This window comes from Manis javanica, chromosome 11 (genome assembly GCF_040802235.1).
Source record: "Manis javanica isolate MJ-LG chromosome 11, MJ_LKY, whole genome shotgun sequence".
In the NCBI taxonomy this organism is placed as follows: Eukaryota; Metazoa; Chordata; class Mammalia; order Pholidota; family Manidae; genus Manis; species Manis javanica.
This window is the reverse complement of record NC_133166.1, coordinates 70,451,639-70,476,648: the sequence shown is the minus strand read 5'-3', so window position 1 is coordinate 70,476,648 and position 25,010 is coordinate 70,451,639. Positions and strand designations below refer to the sequence as shown.

The 25,010-nt window shown below is 40.0% G+C and overlaps 1 protein-coding gene across 9 annotated transcripts in view; it reads right to left on the bottom strand.

The window, feature by feature from the left end:
- DISP1 (dispatched RND transporter family member 1) overlaps window positions 1-25,010 on the bottom strand; it is a 261,301-nt gene that overhangs the window by 95,477 nt on the left and 140,814 nt on the right. Inside the window, exon 1 of one of the 9 annotated variants that reach the window (XR_012122733.1) lies at window positions 10,713-11,560. The exons of 7 other annotated variants lie outside the window; for them this stretch is intronic. The gene's annotated coding sequence lies outside the window, so the exon portion shown is untranslated. Of the gene's footprint in view, window positions 1-10,712; window positions 11,561-25,010 lie in introns of those variants that run through there. One more of the 9 variants, XR_012122731.1, reaches the window with a different exon arrangement.

Below are 25,010 nucleotides of genomic sequence, written 5' to 3'. Positions count from 1 at the left end.
AGAGGACAAGTAGTGATTCTACAACAATTTGCTACGCTGATGTACAGTAACCGTAATGTGGTCTTTAGGGGGGACCTGATATAGGGGAGAGCATAGTAAGCATAGTATTATTCATGTAAGTGTAGATTAAAGATTGAAAAAAGAAAAGAAAGAAAGAAAAGGGGGATTACTCCTTCATAGGATAAAACTATTGGTAAATGAAAGATAATTGCATGCTTTAAATATCCTTAATGTTGATCACTTAAAGGGTGTCAGATGATCAGCTATGGAGGTACTTTTTGTGATAATATTCCTTTCTCTTAATAAAAAAAAAAAAAGCAGTTCCTGTGTGCTGACCTCCAATGAGTTCTGCACAGTGGTATAGAGGGCATGTCAAAGTGTGGGCAAAGGGTCTGTTTGTTTCTATGCAGAAGATCAAGGCCTAGCTTGGATACCCAGACAATGAACTAAAATACGATATGAGGAGGAGCTTCCGGCATCAGCACTCTCTGGAGAACTTGTGCCGCGGGATGATCATCAAAAAGCCTCCACAGGGATCCAGACAATGCTGAGGTTGTGGCTGCATCCACCCCACCGTTTCCTGGACTTGCCATAGGAATGAGGAGGGAGATGTCTAGGCTGGCATGTGCATACAGTGAGACAACGAATTTGACCGGATCTGTACTGTTGGAACTCAACCAGGAGTTGGGAGGGGTGCAAGTTGTAGCACTCCAAAATCTTATGACTATAGACTATCTACGGTTAAAAGAACATATGGGATGTGAACAGATCCCAGAAATGGGTTGCTTTAATTTGTCTGATTTCTCTCAGACTGTTCAAGTACAGTTGGACAATATCCATCATATCATAGACAAATTTTCACAAATGCCTAGGGTGCCTAAATGGTTTTCTTGGCTTCACTGGAGATGGATGGTAATTATAGATTTGCTTTGTTTATGTCACCGTATTCCTATTATCTTAATATGTGAGCGCAAGTTAGTTGGTAGTTTAAAACCTATACATGCTTTAGGTACTCTACAAGAAGATATGTCGAAGAAATAATCAATCCTCCCATGTTTTCTTCCATATGTTACCTCTACAGCTTTTCTTCTTCCTTCCTAATTACAACCCTTAAATAGAATTCGTGCTTCATATCGAATTTACCGAGTATCATAATTCCTCCAGGTGGTAAAGATACCTCGAGACAAGTGCTGGGCATAGAAGCCACAGGGCATAAATCTGCAAAGAAGTAAAAAGCTAACCTTTTCAAACAATATGGCTTCTCTCTCACCAACTTTACATTTCCCTTTATGGCTCCAGAAGATGACTGGTAGGCCAGAGACGGGTAAGATTCCTCAAGGGAGAAACAACCTAAGACAGGCACAGTCGCAGGGGGCCATCAGGTGAGAAATTGGGGATCAACAGAGGTGAGGCTCAGAACCTCACCCCCACTGCTTTGAGAGAAATCTTCTGCACCCGTGGATGTTTTGCTGCCCTTGTCTAGCTTGGATTAATACTTAGTCCATAGGCACACACCTGATCATCTACATTTGCCCTCTTACAGCAGTAAACTATGTTTTCTTCCTTTATCTTGCATCTACCTACCACTTCAGCAGTTTATTAAAAATAAAAATAATAATAATAATAAAGGGAGAAATGTGGGATCCACATATAAATCAAGTACAAAAATCAAACGAATATTCATATTTGACCTGATGGTTTATAGTTCATAATGCGTGATCAAAACCAAAAGTTTATGTGATGAGTGCCCCTGTACTGTTCACCATGTAAGAACTTACTCACTATGTAAGAATTCGTTCACCATGTAAGAACTTGTTCGTTATGCTTCAGAAGATTGGAGACTGACGAGAATTAGGCTTGAGATGGATTAATGATTGTACATTGAGCATTGACCCCCCTATACAGAATTTTATTGTTGTTAACAACCATTTGATCAATAAATATGAGAGAGGCCCTCTCAAAAAAAAAAGTTCGAAAACCCTTGTCCTCTGACCCACAAACTCCTAGGGACTTATGTTTCGGATATACTTAAATAATGTATACAGATAAATGTATGGTAAAGATGCTGACTGCACTACTGTTTGTGCCAGCGAAAACTGGGAACAGTCTAAACTACAATCAATAGAAGACTTAAATTCTGTCGTATTTATATAATCCTGGGCATTCTGCACAATAAAAAAGAGTGAGTGAGCAGGATATATTACAATCAAAAGAAGTCCGAAGTGTACCTTTACAGGTAAATAAAACCTACCTGTATAACAGCTTATATGGTATGAATCCATTTTTTTGCCCTTAAAGGGGAGTGGGGATACACATATATGGTTAGGATATCCATATATAATTTCTAGAAAGACATAAGAAAATGCTAACATTGTTTCCTAATAGAGACTTGGACTGGGCCATGTGGAAGAGTGAAAAGACTTTTACATTTTACTTTCTATACTGCTGGCAAAATTACTATAAGAGTATCTTCTTTATAGCAATAAAATTTTAATAAAGCAACATATAAAGTCTCTAGCACAGTGACTAAAAATGAACAAAAGGTAATTATCATTAAAATGTAAGAACAGAAACAAACATATTTTACCTTAACAGACAACTATGTCTATTCACTGGGGGCATTTAAAATTGTTTGTCTTCCGATATATACTCTGCTTGCTACAATAACGCCCTACACAATCAATTGGATTTATCAAATAATTGGATAAAGCAGTAAATGAAAATGGAGTCAAGGAGCAAGAACTGATGAATACAAACTCTTGAGAAAAAAGGTTTCAATTGTATCTTATCTCACAGCTTCCAAAGTTTTGGAAATAGAAATGATTATTTGTTGGACCAAAGCTATCTATAAACCAAAGGTATCACGACTAGTTCATAGACAGTAAGCAGACACTACAGAGAAGAAATAAAGAGATATTTTAATCATGTTGTAATGCAGAGAAAAAAGTCATCAGTGTTCATGTGAGTAAAGAATTCAAAACAATTACATCCTCCTTTGGTTTGGGACTCAGGAAAGTTACACCTATAAAAAATAAGGAAGTTGCCTACCATACTTCAAAGATGAAAAGTAGTTTATCTCATTGAAAATGCTATTGTTAGGATCTGTTTGAGTTATGGAAATTTTATTCACCAACATATATACCAAAATATGTTACTGATACACAATGAACTGAAGGATGCAGTCAGACTACTTCAGTGGCAGCCAGCATACAAACACATGGGAAGAGTGTTAGGAAAGCCTCATAGCAGATAGTTGGAATTGAAGCCACATGGCTGGCATGGCCAGAAAGCTACCAAGGTAAAATCTAAATGTGATGTTGAGGAGAATCCACACACCTGTCCCAGGTACCACAGTAACCACTCCACAAAGCCATCACTTCCCTGAACAAATGCAGGGCTCATACTGCTTGAGGGGATGTGGTCTTCAATCTTGTCTGCAGTTGCAGTGGCACCCCCTCTTCCATTTTTCCAAAGCACTTTCACACACATGGTCTCACCTGAGGTGATCCTCCTAAAAGCCATCAGAAAAACAGCTGTGCGGCAGCACCCCTCCAGTTTGCCAAAGAAAACTTGAGAAACAGAGTCTCAAACAGTAAGTCTAGGAAGCCCCATGCCAAGGTTTTGAGGACCTAAACTACATCCCATAAGCTCCCATAACCTATTCTAGAATAATCCTCTGCTTCATCAGGTTTAGAACAACAAACTTAACAATGAACAGCAAAACTCGATCACTAGTAAGATCCCACATTGTAGCCAATAATCTTTTTCAGAAGAATGATAATCCTTTTAGCATCACTGAATAACACAGAACACAGTACCCCACACACCAACTCCTCAAACACAAGAATCTCTTGAGAATGTTGCTGAAACGCAGACTCTGATGCAGAACCCGTCCAGGGCGGGGCAGCAGCTCCAGCAGTGGACCCACACAGGGAACATGGGTGCAGCAAGGCAAAACCATCAAGTGGGTGGAGAGGCTATAGAGAATTAGGCCTCAGTAATGGCAGAATGAAGTACAATTAAAGTAGAATGGGTCAAAGAAGCAGAAACAGTGCCAGAGAAATACAGGCCTGTTCTGATTAAGACAGAGAAGTAACAGAGGTGCTGGTTGATAACCAAATGTAATTATGGTTTATTTCATGACTTCTAAATTGTTATGTGCATAGAAATAACCACCAATCAGATTTTAACCTTTCTAATGGAACTCATACATATGGACTGAAGCACCTCACCCAGTTAGCTGGATGAGACAATCTTTCTTCTCTCCAGTGGTACCAGATGTTAGAAGATGGCTTAGTGAAGACACCTGAAGTCTGTTTTCACAGCAGGTGTAAAGGGAGTCTAGGAAGGACCTGTTGCCATTATTTACTAAATACATTTTAATACAAAACAGTTATTTAAAGTTCTTTATGCTTACCTGAAATGATGGCCTCATTTCTGACCTCTGCTACCAAGCTGACCTATTTAGTGCTACAGCCAGAGACTACACAGCTTCTCTAAATGCACCAGAGAAATGGACAAAGACTTGCATGTTAGGCATCTTTTGTAGTAGGGCTGGTAAAACTGGATAGTGGGACATTACCAGGTTTTATATCTAGGAATATTTTCCTCTCAAAGGGCTATTAAAAATGTTTCATCATCTCACTATGTCAAGTACATTCCTCACAATACCTCTATGAAGACACTGTTAAACCCATTATAGAGAAAACTGAGGGTCAAAAGTATTAAAGGATAATTAATCCAAATCATAGGATTAGGAAGCATTCTCAGACTAGGACGCAGGATGCCTCTAAAAGTAAGGCTTTTCCACTGTCTCCCGGTGCCTCCCGAGCAGTGCCCAGGTCAACTAGCTCTCACAGGATAGCTAGAAGCTACTAAAAGCAAATTCAGTCTGAAGGTCCATGTGAAAAACAGCCTCTGAGCTCAGAGGCATCCCACTGACGTAAAAAGTGCTGTCTACTCATTTACTGTATGCGGCAAACCTGAAAAGCAAGGTGGTGGACTGATCTTTGTTGTCATGTAGTATCTGAACTATTTCAAAATAATGTAATCGTGACCTGACAACAAAATCTGTATTTTTAGCCAAGGAGTCAGGCACTTGTAAGGAACTAAAAACAATGGTCTTAAATAAGGAAATATAATCTACCCCCTTCTGAGACAAACTAAATTTTCTTATTTTTCTTTGGGTTCATGAACATTCTGCCATTAAACTTTCCTTCAACAAGAATACTTTGGAACATCTTCACCCCACCACCTGTAAGCATCTCATACATTGCAATGAACAGAAAAGAAATGATGTATCATTTTTATCATTCTCCTTACACATAAATGGCAGCAAATCAGAAGCCACTTTCCCAAAGGAACAATTGTATTCACCCGATTATCTCTACCTTAAACAGCCATTCCAGGGACCCACCAGGTGCTAGTGTGCCCACCCTGTACTGTAAGAAGCGAATTGCTCATGTCTAGGAAACCAGAAAGTGACAGATTACTGTTCTTTTATATAGAAAACTTACTGTGTGCCCATTAAATTTATATTATCAAGAAGGAAGCTTTAAGTTACGATAACAAACACCACCACTGAAACTAAAATATACATATTATTTTTATATAACCTCTGTTAATATGATTATATACATGGTATATATTGATAAAGGCATTGATAAAGATAAACTGTAAATGTTCTGTTTTCATTTTTACAAAAAACTGTTCATGGTATTTACAAACAGCTTAATGATATAGAAAAAAAATGTAATGGCCTGATAAATTCCCCCCCTCCCCAGATTTACAACAAAAAAATGTAAAAGTTAAATAACTATAGGAAGATATTACTATTTATCATAGGAAATCTGAAAACCCTGAATTTGGAAAGCAGTCTAACAGTGAGGTTATCAAAGCAGAGATTTACACTCGTATGGGTGAGTGATCGGACTTACAGGGCTGTGCAAACATCAATCTTATTTTTCTCATTTGTTTTAGCCCAAGGCACCTTTGGTAACAGGTCTACATCGGAAGAGAAATGTAGGTGCAAAATAAGGTTTATCTTTTACACTCTGGGATAAATGATAGTCAATAACACTCTTTTTAGCATAAACACTTATCTTCCTAAATACTTCAAAAGTACTATTACTGTACTGAAGTTATTAAAGCAGTTTTCAGAAATCTCTTTTCAAAGGTCATCCACAAAAATTATAATTCCATGCAATATTCACCACTTCTGCCCACAATCATGATGTAAATTTATCCATGAGCATCTGTGTCCTTAAAAAAGATAGAGTGAGAAAGTCTTCTCATGTCTTTTGAGTTTCTATTTCAGTTGGGCTCATTGGTATAACTAAGAAGATGCAAAAACAAAACTAGAGAAGTTTTCGTAATTAGAAGTGTCAATCAATGGTCTTTCAAAATAATTCCAGAAAGCCCTCTGATAAGTAGGTAACCCAAGAGGCAGCCAAGACGTTCATCAAGACTCTGCTACAAGCCTTGGAGGGAAAGCAATAAATACAACTTACAAGCCCACTACAGCGGCCTCAACCCTTTCTGCACATTTACAATAACTTTAGCAATATAAAAAAAGGTACAGACACAGGGCCTTGGTCCCAGAATTTATGAATTCTGTAACATAAAACACATACTGTACTGTTGTGTGTGTATTAGCATTTTTTACAAGCTCCCCAGATGAGTCTAATGTGCACCTAGGGTTGAGAATCATAATCTATACTTCATATAGTTAATGCTGATCAATTTATAAAACACACAACTGACACTCAAAATATTCAGCATCATTGAAATGCAGAATGTTGCATTTATTGAAAGCATTGGACGGGTTCTCCATGTTAGATGTGCTTTATATTAGTTGGATAACCTTCATTTATTTTTTTGGTAACATTAACAAGAGGTTTTTTCTACAGTACTTTTGAAGTTATAAGGGTGGGGACATGAGGACAGCAAGGAGAAAGCCTTAGAACATTAGTGTGAGACACAACAGTGCACAGCTCATGAGAGACGCTCTTGTGGGAACCTGAAACAAGACATCACATAGCCTCAGTTAGTTAGGGAACATCTGACTGAAGTTTAGGACAATGAATTTATGTAACCCTCAAGAAAAATTATATCCCCAACCTCTGGCAAATCTTCAAAATGAAGTCACAAGCCCATCTATTGAAAGAGCATGTTCCCTAAAGTTTTGTGGAGAGGAGAGAGAGAGAGAGGAAGGGAAGGGAGGGAGGGAGAGAGGGATGAAGGAAGAAAGGAAAGAAGAAAGGAAGAGAGGAAGGGGAAAAGAGAGGAAAGGAGGAAAGAGGGAGGGAGAGAAGGAGGAGGAAAGAAAGGGAGGAAGAGAGGGAGGAAAAAAAGAAAAAGAGACAGAGAAGGAAAAGATTTCTGACTGCATTTTATTCATCTTGTAAGTTCCATTCTAGAGTCAGACAGCCTTCCGACACTGGGACTATGCAGCCTCACATCCCTGACAAGTAGATTTACAAGATGCTTTGGCAATAAACAAGACCCTCAAATGTGCAATAAGGTTTCATCTGAAACTATTTTGCCTCACCTGAAACTGCAAAATAGGCAACTTGACAAGTGAGCAATTGTTATATAACCACAGCCCTTCCCCACTTCCCCAGTAGAAACAGGATCGTATTACTGACCTTAACTGCTGTTGCTGAACAGATCACAAGCATGTCCAAAGGCACCAAGAATGTTTAATACTTCACACATTTCAACCTCAAAACTTAGCAACTCAAAGGAAAAAAACCATCACTGAAGTAAATCGATTAAGAAAATTCTACTCCCACATATTATGAGGCAAAATAATGTGAGAGAATTTAAAAGGTATCTTCCATAAAGTAAAAAACTGATATCAATCATCATGAAGGGTTAGAAAATTGTTTGATTTACATGGTAACCCCCATGTTGTTTTTTAATACCACATTTAGAGTTATCTAAGATTTCCCACAAATGCTAAGCATCTGAACCAGGCTCCACTCCGTACTGTTCTGGGAAGTCTGAGAAGTTACAAATCAAATTTCCTACAGTGACTCTCCCAATGGGTTCTTTCCTGCAGAGTCCAGCAATGAATGTCTCAAGGGTGTCCTCGACTATTGAGCAACTTGGGAGACATCTCTCAAAATACTTCCATAAAACACAACTAAAGACATCCTTTCACTTGAAGAACTCAGAAGTTTACTTTCAGCTTAGGAAAGCATCAAATTCATAAGGAGTTTTTTCTTACTTGAATTGTATCAGTAAGTTAACTTAGTAACAGTCTGGGTACAACTTTCATAAATCTTTTTCTGTCTTATTTGAGTTACTACTCTAAAAACTTGTGAAATCTACTTTCTGTATATTAGATGAACTATAATTACAGCTACTGTTCATGTGGGATTCTTGTTTGCCAAATAAGGTAATTAAGTCACATTTTCAGTTAAATAGGTGGATGTCCTCATTTAGCAAGCACACAATAAACACATCCTTGTGAACATTCTTCTTGGAATCTAAATATATGCACCTACATGTGATCCTGTTTAATAGTGATTAAAATGGTAAAAGAATAGAAATTAAGAAAGAGAGAACAAAGGGCCAACAACCTCTTCCCAAGCCTCTCTTTTCTAACTTTCTTTAGCTGCTTTGTTTCATAGTCTTTCTAAATGGCTGATAGGCTAGGAACTTCATTTCTCTTCACTCCAAACCCTCAGTGTTACTTCCTGTGTTAGAATATGATCAGGAATCAAGATTTCTAAAAAGTAGTTAATGTTCATAGTATGTCAAGGCTGTCCACCACCCCATCCGTGTCATACAGTTGGCATGCTCTGGCCAATCTCAGAAATCAAGGCAGTTGAAAGAACAGGAAAGATCTACTGCACAGCAAACACTGAAAGCAGATTTCTCAGCAGTTGTCCAAAAGGGTTGATTGGTTCAGTATAAACTACAAAGACAATTAGGATTATATTAAATGTTGGATGAAGCAATTTTATAATTCATATCATTTCCAAAACTGAGGAAAGGTTATTGTGTGTTTTCCAAACTACTTTCTAAGTCAATCAGTTCAGATGCTTAAGCATTACTCATTTTTTTCATAATCAATGCAAATAGTTCATGCTCACAATTCCATAATTCAGGTCTAAGATGCAAGCTATTAAGATACATAAAAAATACTCTGCCTTATTTCTATATACTAAAACAGAAAAGTTCCACATGAAGTACAATCTAATATAATACTTTAATATTCAAGATTTTGGTAATGAAAGCACTCAAAGCCTATTAGAGATACAAAGTTTAAAGGTAAATAAAATAATGCAAAAATTCTACTTAACATGTTAAAAAGTAGAAGAACTATATCAGCAGACATTAAAACCATGGGAAATAGGAAACCCACAGTCTACAAGTGAAATGCTCATTCACATAGTTAGTGATTGCCCAGTCATCAAAGGGAACTGGATTTTCTTAATTATAAGTACTATGGCCTACAATAACCCTCTTGTGGGTAATAAGGACATATTTCATTTTTTTCTTTCAACAAGAATACTTGTTTAACAAAATCTGACCAAACTGTAACACGTCCTCTCTATTTCTTGCATTATCACTGAAAAAAGGTTATTCGTAGTCAGTCAATGCTTTGCGTGAAATACCTCAGTTTTCATGAAATTTTTATCTAATTTATTTAAATTTTACATTTTACTACCAGACATACAAATATTTCACAAGCTGAACTAGTCACATATAAATTTTGATTTCTCATTTTAAGTAAAAGTGAACATGGCAGAGATAAAATGGATGTAGTTTAAGGTACAAACTTGGAACAAGTGTGAATAAGCCACAGAGCCCCAGAGCACGGCATAATGAATACAGACACTGTTGTACAACAGTCATCAAACTTGCTAAGAGGCTAACACTGAATTATCCCAACCACTGATGTGACAGAGATGTTAAACATCACTAAACAGCAATTGTTTTACAACATATAAATGTATGAAATTAACACATCATATGCCTTAAATTGACATATTATATATCAAATATATTCAATAAAAAAAGAGAAAAAGGAAATACATTCTGCAAATATATTCTGACTTCTGCTCTAAGTAGTAAATGCATTATACTGCACTAACTATTGCTACAATTAAAATGCATGCAATGCATGAAAGATTTAATCAGCTCAATACAGCTCGAGGGTATATACCAAGCTGTGTATCTGAAATGAACCTTGATAAGAATTAGACTTGTGGAAGCTCAGTTCCCAAGTAGGTATCTTCACCAAACTTCTATTTTTACGGTTTGGAAGGTGCTATTTTCTTATGATATTTAATTTACAAATGTGACTAAAGTAATTCGTATGATTTTACGTCTATTTTTCTACCAACCAGTAAAAGCAGTAGCATGTATTACAAAGGTCTGTGATTTAGACAGTGGTTAAAGAAGAATTTCAAAACATGAAACAATATAAACTACTTTAAATCTCAGGTTTCCTCCCAACTTCACAAAGAAAGCCCATTTTAATAAACCCGAGAAACAGCTTACCTTACCTTACTGAGCTAGACTGTAATTCAAATGAAAGGCATAAGATCGTAATGCATTAAAATGCCATTTACAGTTTGTATTGAAAAAAAATCATGAGCTGGAATTTAAATTCAATCCTAGAAGCACACAACAAACTTCAGTTTTGAAATAAATTCCCCCAAGATAACAAGTTCACACCCACAGAAGTAGTGTATTACCTTTATGTGAAAAAGAGAAATGTCCCCCGTACAGTTTGGTGTACAAATGGCTGCAGCAGCCACAGCACAGAAGATGGCAGGCCCAGGTCTGGAGAACGAGCACACGCAGATTGCTCTGAGTGAGGCAACTGGGGCAGGAACTGTTGGCTCTCCTACAGGACAGGAGAGGTTTTCTCCTATTTAACCCCTAGAGGCAAGGTCTTAATAATACTAACAGCTGCCATACAGCGGGCTTCATTGAGCACAAGGTCAGCAAGCCAGGATATGAAGGTGACGTGTAATTTCTAGCCTTTTCCTGCTTCTACAGGGAAATGGCAAAAAGGACTGTTTTTAGTTATAACTTCCTTTGATCTTTTGGATTTAAAGTTACTTAGTAGTTTAAAGCCACGTTAACTGGTATCATTTGCTTGCTTAGGCTAACGTAAGTGTTACTGACTCCGTTTTCTGACACATAGGGCTACCACATTTAAACTAACAGAAGTAAACACCAATCAGGTTTACTCCCAAGTTCTGGGGTCTTGTGTTCTGTCACAAATGGCGCTTGAGATCCTGCTTGTAAGGGCAGAAGGTTCATATTTTTTAAAAGAGACAGTCTTCTTAATTAAGAGGAAATTATTATTTAAAGCAGTTTAAAGTGATTTCTCTTAAAGTTTTCTAAACAAAAGAAGCAGTTTGTTAAATGAATTTGTAACTGCTTTCTATAAATGTCTGGTCCCAGTGATGCCAATATTTAAAATTCCACACCACAACTTTAAAAACGTTGTAAAGACCTGTAAACAAATGCTTTAAATTTACAGATGACCTCCACTGGCAAATAAGTAATAATTTATTAAAACGATGCAATCTAACTCTTCATGACTTCTCTAATAAAAATGTGCAAACAACTCTTTCAGCAGACTGTACTGATTAATTATATAAAGATAGTACTTCCAAATTAAAGGAGGTAAACCAAAGCACAGGCAATCACAGAAAAAATAAGTTGGACTTTGTCAAAATAAAAAACTTTTGTACATCAAAGAAAGAATCAAGAAAGTGAAAAGACAACCCACAAAATGGTAGAAAATACTTGTAAATCATATATCTAAGAGGCTAGTATCCATATTTTAAAAACATATAACTCAACCATAAAAAGACATATAATCCAATTTAAAAACAGGGAAAGTTTTGGAATAGACATTTTCCCAAAGAAAATATACAAATGGTAATAGGCACTTGAAAAGATGTTCACATCACTAATCATTAAGGAAATGCAAATTAAAACCACAATGAGCGGAGGGGAACCAACATGGCAGCATGAGTAGGGCAGCAGAAATCTCCTCCCTAAACCTAATATATTTTTAAAAATACAACAAATACAACTATTCCTAAAAGAGAGACCAGAGGATAAAGTACAACAGCCAGGCTACATCTATATCTGTGAGAACTCAGCATCTCATGAAGAGGGTAAGATACAAGCCACAGCCTGGTGGGACCCGAGCGCTCCCCCCCACCCCACCTCCATAGTGAGAGGAAAGGAGTCGGAGCGGGGAGGGAGTGGAAGCCCAGGACTGCTAAATACCCAGCCCTAGTCATCTGCACTGGGAGCACAAACACACATTGCATGGTGTGCTGGATATTAGAGAAACGGAAAAGTAAAATCTGTGAGTGGGTCCCTGCAGCTGGCTCCCCTAGGAAAAAAAGAAAAATGAGTGCCTTTTGAAAGTCTTAAAGGGACAAAGCACTCACAGCTGAATGAAAGCATCACGGCACACTAAGCCGAGAAGCTGGGAATCCCAGAGAACTTTGGGCACCCCAGCCCCCTGGGAGGAAATGCAGCCCTGGGGACCCTCACAGCAATAAACAGCCTGCCAGTCATTCCCACTCTGGCACAGCCCTGCTGCATAGGCCGAGCAGCTGGAGAGCATTCCCACATGTGAACGCAGCGGCTGAGCAGCTGGGGAGTAGCCGCACATGCGCACACAGCAGCAGAGCAGCCATGCCCACAGCAACTGACCAGAATCTCCTCCCAGTGCGCAGCCGCCCGGACCAGACATAAAGGCCACTGCCAATGGGCAATTGCCTGACACAGGCAGAGGAAGCTGGAGCAAAGCGGAAAGGGGCAGTGTTCTCAAAGGAGAGCACACCCAGCGCACCTGCCACTCCCTGCATGGTTCTGGGCTACGCTGATGGTGACCCTGCCCACGGAAGCTTAGGGCATTAATCCAGAGGCTGCACCAGGTGTGCGGTAATGAACACAGACAGTGGAGAAGGGCAAGGCAAACAGCAACAAGGAAAGGACTTTCTTCTCCTAGTTGACACATGCACTACCTGCCAACAACTACCTCTATCACCATGAAAAGGCAGAAAAATTTGGTCCAGTCCAGAATTAACCAGAAAACCCCTGAGAGAGGGCCTGGGAAGAGAGATTTAACCAACATTCCTGTAAAAGAATCAAAATAAAGGTCATAACCATGCTGATGTACCTGCAGAGAAATATGTAAGAGCTAAAGGATCAAGTTGGGAGGGAGAATACAGAAATAAAACAAACTCTGGAAGACATAAGAGCAGACTCAATGAGGTGCAAGAGGCAATAAATGGAATAGAAATCAGAGAACAAGAACACAGAGAAGCTGAGGCAGAGAGAGATAAAAGGCTCTCCATGAATGAATGAATATTAGGAGAATAGTGTGCCCAGTCCAAAAGGAACAATATTCGCATTACAGGAGTACCAGAAGGAGAGAGAGAAAAGGGATAGAAAGTGTGTTTGAAGAAATAATTGCTGAAAAATTCCCCAAACTGAGGGAAGAAATAGCCACTCAGACCACAGAAGCACACAGATCTCACAACACAAGGGACCCAAGGAGGACATCACCAAGACACATAATAATTAAAATGGCAAAAATAAAAGACAATGACAGAGTATTAAAGGAAGCCAGAGAGAGAGAGAAAAAGACACCTAGAAAGGAAAACATATCTGCCTATCATCAGACTTCTCAACAGAAATCTTACATGCCAGAAGAGACTCCAACGAAACAGAAGGGCTTTGAACCAAGAATACTGTATCCAGCAAAACTACCATTTAAATATGAAGGAGGGAATTAAACAATTCCCAGAGGAGCATAAGTTGATGGAAATTTGCCTCCCACAAACTACCTCTACAGGATATTTTAAAATGACTGCGCTACATGGAAGCACTCCTAAGGCTAAATAAATAACAGTAAAGAAAGCAGACCAACCAAATACTAACTAAAGGCAAAAAATAAAATCAACTACCCACAAAAGCAGTCAAAGGAAACACAAAAGAGCACAGAATAAAACACCTAACATATAAAGATGGAGGAGGAGGAATAAGAAGAGAGAGAAATAAAGAATCATCAGACTGTGTTTATAATAGATCAATAAGCTAGTTAAGTTAGATGGTAAGACAGGAAAGAACCTAACCTTGAACCTTTGGTAACCACGAATCTAAAACCTGCAATGGCAAAAAGTACATATGTTTCAATAATCACTCTAAATGTAAATGGACTGAATACACCAATCAAAAGACACAGAGTAATAGAATAGATAAAAAAGCAAGACCCATCTATATGCTGCTTACAAGAGACTCACCTCAAACCTAAAGACATACACAGACTAAAAGTCAAGGGATGGAAAAAGATATTTCATGCAAAAAATAGGGAGAAAAAAGCAGGTGTTGCAGTACTTGTATCAGACAAAATAGACTTCAAAACAAAGAAAGTAACAAGAGATAAAGAACGACATTACAGAATGATAAAGAGGGCAGTCCAAGAAGAGGATATAACCATCATAAATATCTATGAACTCAATACAGGAGCACCACATATGTGAAACAAATACTAAAAGAATTAAAGGAGGAAATAGAATGCAATGCATTCATTTTAGGAGACTTCAACACACTACTCACTCCAATGGACAGACCTACCAGACAGAAAATAAGTAAGGACAGAGGCACTGAACAACACTATAGAACAGATGGACCTAACAGACATTTACAGAACTCTACACTGAAAAACAGCAGGAAACACATTCTTCCCAAGTGCACATGGAATATTTTCCAGAATAAACCACATACTATGCCACAAAAAGAGCCTCAGTGAATTAAAATTGACTGAAATTCTACCAACCAACTTCTGAGACCAAAAATGCATAAAACTAGAAATAAATTGTACAAAGAAAATAAAAAGGCTCACAAAAACAGGGAGGCTTAACAAAATGCTCCTTAATAATCAATGGATCAATGACTAAATTAAAAGAGAGATCAAGCAATATATGGAGACAAATGACAACAACAGCACAAAGACACAACTTCTCTGGGATACAGCGAAGGCAGTTTTAAGAGGAAAGTATATAGCAACCCAGGCCTTTTAAAGAAGGAAGAACAATCACAAATGAATAGTCTAAAGTCACAATTATTGAAATTGGAAAAAGAAGAACAAATTAGGCCCAAAGCAGAAGAAGGGACATAATAAAAATCAGAGAAGAAATAAATAAAATTGAGAAGAATAAAACAATAGAAAAAAATCAATGAAACTAAGAGCCAGTTATTTGAGAAAAGAAAATAGATAAGCCCGAGAAGAGGATTAAAGATGGCGGTGTGAGAGGAGAGACAGAGGCTTACTCCTAAAACTGGATATAATTAGAAAATATAGTTAGCGCAACTAATCCTGAGAGAGCAACAGGAAAGAGGATGGCACTAGACTGCATACACCTGGAGAAAAGAGCAGACCTCACCAATTGGGGTAACGTACCAGAGCTGTGGCTTGTCGGGACCCGAGCCCTTCCCCCACCCCAGTTCACCAGCAGGAGGAAGAGAAACAGAGCAGTGAGGGAGTGGAAGCCTGGGACTGCTGAATACCTAGGTCTGGAGATTTGCGCTGGGAGCACAAACCTATATTTCATGGTATTTTCATCATACTCTTCTGATTACGGGGCTGGAAAACTGGGACAGGTGGAGTTCATGGGGAGACTGGTATTCTAGCTGCTTGTGGAAAGCAAGGATCTATACCTGGCTGCTCTGGGATAAAAGCTAATATCTGTGTGCTCAGCCCACTGGTTCAGGCAGTGGAGACAGGCACAGCAGCTGGGAAGTGGGGAACATCTCTTTCCTCCCCCATGCACCAATACCACTCCCCTGCAGTCCCTGACACTGCTTTGGGGGCTGAGCAGCTTCAGAATATGGCTTCTGGACACTAGAGGGCACAATATACAAACAAGAAATGCCAAAGAAATCTGGCCCACAGTAAAATTATTAATACAACTCCCTACAAAGATTTAAATAATATGGACCTCTTGACTCTTCCTGAAAGGGAGTTCAAAATAAAAATTATTAACATGCTAATAGAGGTACGGAAAGACATCAAAGAACTCAGGAATGAATTCAGGTCGGAGATGCAATCATTGAAGAGCACGATGGAGGGTATTAAAAGCAGGTTGGATATGGTGGAGGAGACGATAAATGAAATAAACTAGAGAAGAGGAATAGAAAGAAGCTTAGGAACAGAGAGAAAAAAGGATCTCTAAGAATGAAAGAATATTGAGAGAACTGTGTGACCAATCCAAAAGGAACAATATCCATATTATAGGGATACCAGAAGAAGAAGAGAGAGAGAAAGGGATAGAAAGTGTCATTGAGGAGGCAGTTGCTGAAAACTTCCCCAATGTAGAGAAGGAGATAGTCTCTCAGGCCATGGAATCCACAGATATCCCAACACAAGGGACCCAAGGAACACAACACCAAGACACACAGTAATTAAAATGGAAAAGATCATGGATAAGGACAGACTGTTAAAAGCAGTCAGAGACAGAAATAAGATCACATACAAAGGAAAGCCCATCAGGCTAACGTCAGACTTCTCAGCAGAAACCTTACAAGCCAGAAGGGAGTGGCATGATGTATTTAATGCCATGAAGCAGAAGGGCCTGGAACCAAGATTACTTTATCCAGCAAAATTATCATTTAAATTTGAAGGAGGGATTAAACAATTTCCAGATAAGCAAAAGCTGAGAGAATTTACCTCCCCCAAACCATCTCTACAGTCTATTTTGGAGGGACTGCTATAGATGGAAGTGTTCCTAAGGTTGAATAGCTGTCACCAGAGGTAATAAAACCACAGTAAAGAAAGTAGAACAGCTAATAAATAAGCAAATGCAAAATTAAATTAACTATCTCAAAGTCAATCAAGGGATAGACAAAAAGTACAGCATATGATACCTAATATATAAAAAATAAAGGAGAAAGAAAAAGGAGGAGAAAAAGAAAAGAACATTTAGATTGTGTTTGTAACAGCATACTAACTGAGTTAAGTTAGACTCTTGGATAGTAAGGCAATTAACCTTGAACCTTTGGTAACCACCAATCTAAAGCCTGCAATGGCAAAAAGTACATACCTATTGATAATCACCCTAAATGTAAATAGACTAAATGCACCAATCAAAAGACATAGAGTCACTGAATGGATAAAAAAACAAGACCCATCTATATGCTGCTTACAAGAGACTCACCTCACACCCAAAGATATGCACAGACTAAAATTCAAGGGATGGAAAAAGATATTTGACACAAACAACAGGGAGAAAAAAGCAGGTGTTGCAATACTAGTATCAGACAAAATAGACTTCAAAAGAAAGAAAGTAACAAGAGATGAAGAAGGACATTACATAATGATAAAGGGCTCAGTCCAACAAGAGGATATAACCATTATAAATATATATGCACCCAACAGAGGAGTCACCAGTATATGTGAAACAAATATTAACAGAACTAAAGGAGGAAATAGAATGCAACGCATTCCTTTTAGGAGACTTCAACACACCATTCACTCCAAATGTTAGATCCACCAGATAGAAAATAAGTAAGGAGACAGAGGCACTGAACAACACACCACAACAGATGGACCTAATAGACATCTATAGAACTCTACATCCAAAAGCAACAGGATAGACATTCTTCTCCAGTGCACATGGGACATACTCCAAAATAGACCACACACGAGGCCACAAAAAGAGCCTCAGTAAATTCAAAAAGATTGAAATTCTACCAAACAACATTTCACACAACAAAGGTATAAAACAAGAACTAAATTGTGCAAAGAAAGCAAAAAGGCCCACAAACACATGGAGGATTAACAACATGCTCCTAAATAATCAATGGATCAATGACCGAATTAAAATAGACATCAAGCAATATATGGAAACAAATGACAACAACAACACAAAGCCCCAACTACTGTGGGACGCAGCGAAAGAAGTCTTAAGAGGAAAGTATATTGCAATCCAGGCATATTTAAAGAAGGAAGAACAAACCCAAATGAGTAGTCTAATGTCACAACTATCGAAAATGGAAAAAGAAGAACAAATGAGGGCTAAGGTCAGCAGAAGGAGGGACATAATAAAGATCAGAGAAGAAATAAAATGAAATTGATAAGAATAAAAAAAAACCCAGAAAAAATCAATGAAACCAAGAGCTGGTTCTTGAGAAAATAAACAAAATAGACATGCCTCTAGCCAGACTTATTAATAGAAAAAGAGAACCAACACACATCAACAGAATCAGAAATGAGAAAGGAAACATCATGACAAACCCCACAGAAATACAAAGAATTCTTAGACACTACTATGAAAATCTATATGCTAACAAGCTGGAAAACCTAGAAGAAATGGACAACTTCATAGAAAAATACAACCTTCCAAGACTGACCAAGGAAGAAACACAGAATCTAAAAAACCAATTACCAGCAACAAAATTGAAGCGGTAATCAAAAAACTACCCAAGAACAAAACCCCCAGGCCAGATGGATTGACCTTGGAATGTTATCAGACATACAGAGAAGATATAATACCATTCTCTTTAAAGTTTTCCAAAAAAATAGAAGAGGAGGTAATACTCCCAAACTCATTCTAGGAAGCCAACATCACCCTAATACCAAAACCAGGCAAAGACCCCACCAAAAAAGAAAATTACAGCCCAATATCCCTGATGAACACAGATATAAAAATACTCAACAAAATATTAGCAAACAGAATTCAAAAATACATCAAAAGGATCATACACCATGACCAAGTGGGATTCATCTCAGGGATGCAAGGATGCTACAACATTCTAAAATCCATCAACATCATCCACCAGATCAACAAAAAGAAAGACAAAAACCACATGATCATCTCCATATATGCTGAAAAAGCATTCAACAAAATTCAACATTCATTCATGATAAAAACTCTCAACAAAATGGGTATAGAGGGCAGTACCTCAACATAATAAAGGTCATATATGATAAACCCTCAGCCAATATCAGACTGAACAGTGAGAAGCTGAAAGCTTTTCCTCTGAGATTGGGAACAAGACAGGGATGCCCACTCTCACCACTGTTATGCAACATAATACTGGAGGTCCTAGTCATGGCAATTAGCCGAAACAAAGAAATACAATGAATCCAAATTGAAAAAGAAGAAGTTAAACTGTCACTATTTGCAAATGACATGATATTGCACATAAAAAACCCTAAAGACTCCACTCCAAAACTACTAGAACTGATATACGAATACAGCAAAGTTGCAGGATACAAAATTAACACACAGAAATCTGTGGCTTTCCTATACACTAACACTGAACTAATATAAAGATAAATCAGGAAAATACCCTGAAAACTATAAGACACTCTTAAGAGAAATTAATAAGGAAACTAACAAATGGAAACTCATCCCATGCTCTTGACTAGGAAGAATTAATATCATCAAAATGGCCATCTTGCCCAAAGCAATATACAGATTTGATGCAATCCCTCTCAAATTACCAACAGCATTCTTCAACGAACTGGAACAAATACTTCAAAAACTCATATGGAAACACCAAAGACCCCAAATAGCCAAAGCAATCCTGATAAGGAAGAATAAAGTGGGGGAGACCTCACTCCTGAACTTCAAGCTCTACTACAAAGCTACAGTAATCAAGACACTTTGGTACTAGCACAAGAACAGAGCCACAGACCAATGGAACAGAATAGAGACTACAGACGTTAACGCAAACATATACGGTCAATTAATATACGGTAAAGGAGTCATGGACATATAATGGGGAAATGACAGTCTCTTCAACAGATGGTGCTGCCAAACTGGACAGCTACATGTCAGAGAATGAAACTGGGTCACTGTCTAACCCCATACACAAAAGTAAATTCTAAGTGGATCAAAGACCTGAACGTAAGTCATGAAACTATAAACCTCTTAGAAAAAAACACAGGCAAAAATCTCCTGGACATAAACATGAGGGACTTCTTCATGAACATATCTCCCTCAGCAAGGGAAACAAAAGCAAAAATGAACAAGTGGGACTATATCAAGCTGAAAAGCTTCTGTACAGCAAAGGACACCATCAATAGAACAAAAAGGTACACTACAGTATGGGATAATATATTCATAAATGACAGATATGATAAAGGGTTGACATACAAAATATATAAAGAGCTCAGGCACCTCAACAAACAAAAAGCAAATAATCCAATTAAAAAATGGGCAGAGGAGCTGAACAGACAGTTCTCCAAAGACGAAATTCAGATGGCCAACAGACATATGAGAAGATGCTCCACATCACTAGTCATCAGAGAAATGAAAATTAAAACCACAATGAGGTATCACCTCACACCAGTAAGGATTGCCACCATCCAAAACACAAGCAACAACAAATGTTGGCGAGGTTGTGGAGAAAGGGGAACCCTCCTACACTGCTGGTGGGAATGTAAATTAGTTCAACCATTATGGAAAGCAGTATGGAGGTTCCTCAAAAAGCTCAAAATAGAAATACCATTTGACACAGGAATTCCACTTATTGGAATTTACTCTAAGAATGCAGCACTCCAGTTTGAAAAAGACAGACGCACCATGTTTATCACAGCACTATTTACAATAGCCACGAAATGGAAGCAATGTAAGTGTCCATCAGTAGATGAATGGATAAAGAAGATGTGGTACATATACACAATGGAATATTATTCAGCCATAAGAAGAAAAGAAATCCTACCATTTGCAACAACATGGATGGAGCTAGAGGGTATTATCCTCAGTGAAATAAGCCAGGCAGAGAAAGACAAGTACCAAATGATTTCACACATATGTGGAGTATAAGAACAAAGAAAAACTGAAGGAACAAAACAGCAGCAGAATCACAGAAGACTCACAGTTACCAAAGGGAAAGGGACTGCGGAGGATGCGAGGGAAGGGAGGGATAAGGGGGGGAAAAAAGGAAGGGGGCATTACTATTAGCATGTATTAGTGCGTGGGGGTGGGCACAGGGAGGGCTGTACAACATAGAGAAGACAAGTAGTGATTCTATAACATCTTACTATGCTGATGGATAATGACTACAATGGGGAATGTGGGGGGAACTTGGTGAAGGGGGAGTCTAAACATAAAGTTCCTCATGTAATTGTAGAGTAATGATACTCCCACCCAAAAAATCACAATGAGATACCACCTTATATCTACTAGCATGTCTTTAATGAAAAAAAAGAAGGAAAGAAGTTAGGGAGGAAGGGAGGGTGGGAGGGAAAGAAAAGACCACCTTGGTGAGTGTGGATAAAATGAGAGTTCCTGTGGCCAGGATTCTCAGGTGCCCCTGGTTGACTAGCTCACTGCACACCTGTGGGCCGTACATGGCTGTTGACTCTTTGTAAAGAGCGCCACCCCGTGCTCTGTGGGCAACACAATAGCAGGGCTGCAAGGCTGCAGGAGAGCAGAGCATTCTGGACTGGTGGCAGTGCCGAGGACAGAGGCCCAGAATGGCTGTCCAGGATAGCTGTGTGTACAGCAGGGCCCAGAGGACAGCTGTGAGGACACAGGGGCCTAGAGGACTGCTGTGCAGACAGAGAGGCCCAGAGGCAGGGACCGGCTTGCTGCATGCAGACTCGCTCTGAGTGAGTGGGATTTTAGTGACTGACCTGCCACTGTGGGAATACAGTTTGGTATAACCCTTTCACCCCAAGAACGTTTTGCTGTCATTTTCTTTGGTCACATTGAATCCATAGCGAACTTGCCTGGGGCTGAAACCCATTGGCAAGACAATTGGCAAAACTTTGCAGGGTTCACTGTTGACCAAGGAAAAAGACCGACTGCCCTTATGGGAGGGGTGCTTCAGCGGGCTGCCCCTGTGAATGGGGAAACAGTGGATCATCCCCCAATGGGTATGTGGTCTGAGGTGGCTTGCCTCCTAGAGGACTGGGCCCTGCCCCAGGACTGGAGGCAAGTGGAGGTGACACCTGAGGCAGTAGAGGTGGTTCTTGGTATAGTAAGCAGATCCTTTGAGAAACAGAGTACAGTGCCCGGGAGGGAGCGGGGACTGTGGGTTGGCTGTTTCTCACAGAATTAAAAAAGTCTACAGAGGAGACCCAAGAAATGGTGGCACAAGAATGTGAGGTGCAAACTTCTGTGGATTCCCTGAGGAAGGAGATGGCATTGATGTGGGAGGAGGCAGCACAAGAGCACTGGCAGCAAGGTGCCATTGGGGACGAGATGGCAGCACTGTCAGGTGTTCTGGAGGAGGAAGAGGCCATCAAGGAAAAAGATGAACACCTGAGGGAAGCACAGGTGGCGGTGGCACAAGAACATCAGCTGCAAAGCACTGAGCTGTATGTAAGAAACCTGAAGACTGAGCTGTTGTGAGGCACTGTAGCAGAGGAGGCACTTGGGGGAGGGGACTGAAAGGTGCCATCAGCCCCAGAAAAGGAGGAGCTGGGGAAGGATAAAGGGGCGGTGCTGGAGGCACTAGGCCCTCCTGTAGTGAAAGCATGCCCAATGGTTGTAAAGAAAATAAAGACCCAGCAGCTAAAAATTCCCCAAGGAGAGGAGCAGAACTCTCCCCATGCCGTGGAGCACTCTATGGTCCACCCCTATACTCAGGCTGAGCCGGTGGCTGTGGGACTTAGGGGGGAATAGTATTGTTCTGTTGGGATCAGAGATGGGAAAGCTGTCTTCCCTGACAGTGCAGCCCACCTTGAGGCAGCGATTACAAAATGCAAGGTGACACATACAGTAGCTGAAGCAACGAGAAACTGGAAAGAAAGAAGACCTGTGTCTTGCCAATGGGTTTCAGCCCCAGGCGAGTTCACTATGGATTCAGTGTGACCAAAGAAATTGACAGCAAAATATTCATGGGGTGAAAGGTTTGTACCCAACTTTATTTCCGGGTGGCAGTTCAGTCACTAGAATCCCATTCACTCAGAGCCTTTCTGCACGGCCATCCTCTGGGCCTCTCTGCACAGTCATCCCGCACAGCCATCCTCTGGGCCTCTGTCCTCTGTGCTGCCACCTCTCTGACCTCTGCTCTGCTCTCCTGCAGCCTTGCAGCCCTGCCACCGTGTCATGCCCAGAGCACTGGGTGGAGCTCTTTTTAGAGTCAACATCCATGTATTGCCCACAGGTGTGCAGTGAGCTAGTCAACCACAGCCAGGTGAGAATCCTGGCCACAGTAACTCTCATTTTTTCCACACCTGTTACTCACAGGAGGAATTTGAGGGGCCTAGTGAGGGTTACTAGGACCCAGATGTGGGTTGACTTGATAAAGGCTGGAGTAGATGGAAGGAAATTAGACAGGAAGCCAAATAGGATCTTACTGGAGCTATGGCAACAACTGAAACCAGTACAGCAGTTCCAGCCATTAAGATCAAAGAGGCAGAGGTCAGAGACAGACTCATGAGTCAGGCCTGTGTGTCTGCAAGACTCTTTGTTGGAGAGGCTGGAATACAATGTTCATGCTTCCACGCACAGGGACCATTGCAGAGGACTAAGGGCACATAGATTGAGAGGAGAGAATCCTGGAGGGGTGGAGTGTGGATAAAATGAGAGTTCCTGTGGCCAGGATTCTCACCTGGCCATGGTTGACTAGCTCAGTGCACACCTGTGGGCAGTACATGGCTGTTGACTCTATAAAAAGAGCTCTGTCCAGTGCTCTGGGCATGACACGGTGGCAGGGCTGCAAGGCTTCAGGAGAGCAGAGCAGAGGCTGGAGTGGTGGCAGTGCAGAGGACAGAGGCCCAGGGGATGGCTGTGTGGGACAACTGTGCAGAGAGGCCCAGAGGATGACTGTGTGGGATGCCTGTGCAGAGACGCCCAGAGGATAGCTGTGTGGGATGGCTGTGTAGAGAGGCCCAGAGGACGACTGTTTGGGATGGCTGCACAGAGAGGCCTGGAGCACGGCTAAGGAGGATGGCTGTGTATACAGCAGGGCCCAGAGGCAGAGACTGCCTTGCTGCATGCAGACTCAGTCTGAGTGAACGGGATTTTAGTGACTGACCTGCCACCTGGAAATTAAGTTTGGCATAACTCTTTCACCCCAAGAACATTTTTGCTCTCATTTTCTTTGGTCACACTGAATCCATAGCAAACTTGCCCAGGGCTGAAACCCACTGGCAAGACAGTGAGGATGTGGATAAACTGGGGCCCTCACTCACTGCTGGTAGGAATGTAAAATAGTCCAGCCAGCATGAAAAACAGTCAAGCAGTCCCTCAAAAAATTAAACATAGAGTTACCATATGACACACAGCAATCTCCCCCCTAGAGCAGCTGATCCTCATTACTTGTGGATTCTGTATTTGCAAATTTGCCTACCTGCTAAAATTTTTAACATCCAAATAATCCTCAGGGAGCTTTCTCCATGGTTCAAACATATGTATGCACAGTGGTAAAAATCTGGAGTCTTCTGACACACTCCCAGGTGAGGATGAACAAGGTGAGCTCTGTCTTATTTCAGCAGTCACACTGCTAACAAGTGTTCCTTTCTCAGTCCATTTAGTGCCACATTTTCATCTCTTTATGCTTTTTGTAGGCATTTTCATTGTTTAAAGTGCCCATTGTTTAAAAGTGTAGTGTGCGAGCTGTCTACTGTCCCTAAGCTCCAGAAAGCTGTGAGGTGCCTGAGGAAGAAAACTGTGTAGATAAGCTTCACCTAGGCTGAGTCACAGTGCTGTTGGTAATGAATCAACAATATACATCTGACAAGGTGTCTTTAAACAGAAACACATACAAAACCGATCATGTATTGATTGGTTGTCAAAAATATGACCAGAGCCCAAGAGGAACCTAATCCTGGGTTTCCCTGTAGAGAAACAACTCAGTATTCACGAGCTCAGCATTTGGAGCAACTTTATGGAATATAACTACCACAAATAAGGGCAACTGGCTGTAGTTACACAAGAGAATTGAAAACATATGTTCATAAAAAGCCTGAACATGTATGTTCATAGCAGCATTATTTGTAACAGCCAAGGAAAGACTCGACTGTCCATCACCTTATGAGTGGATAACAAAAT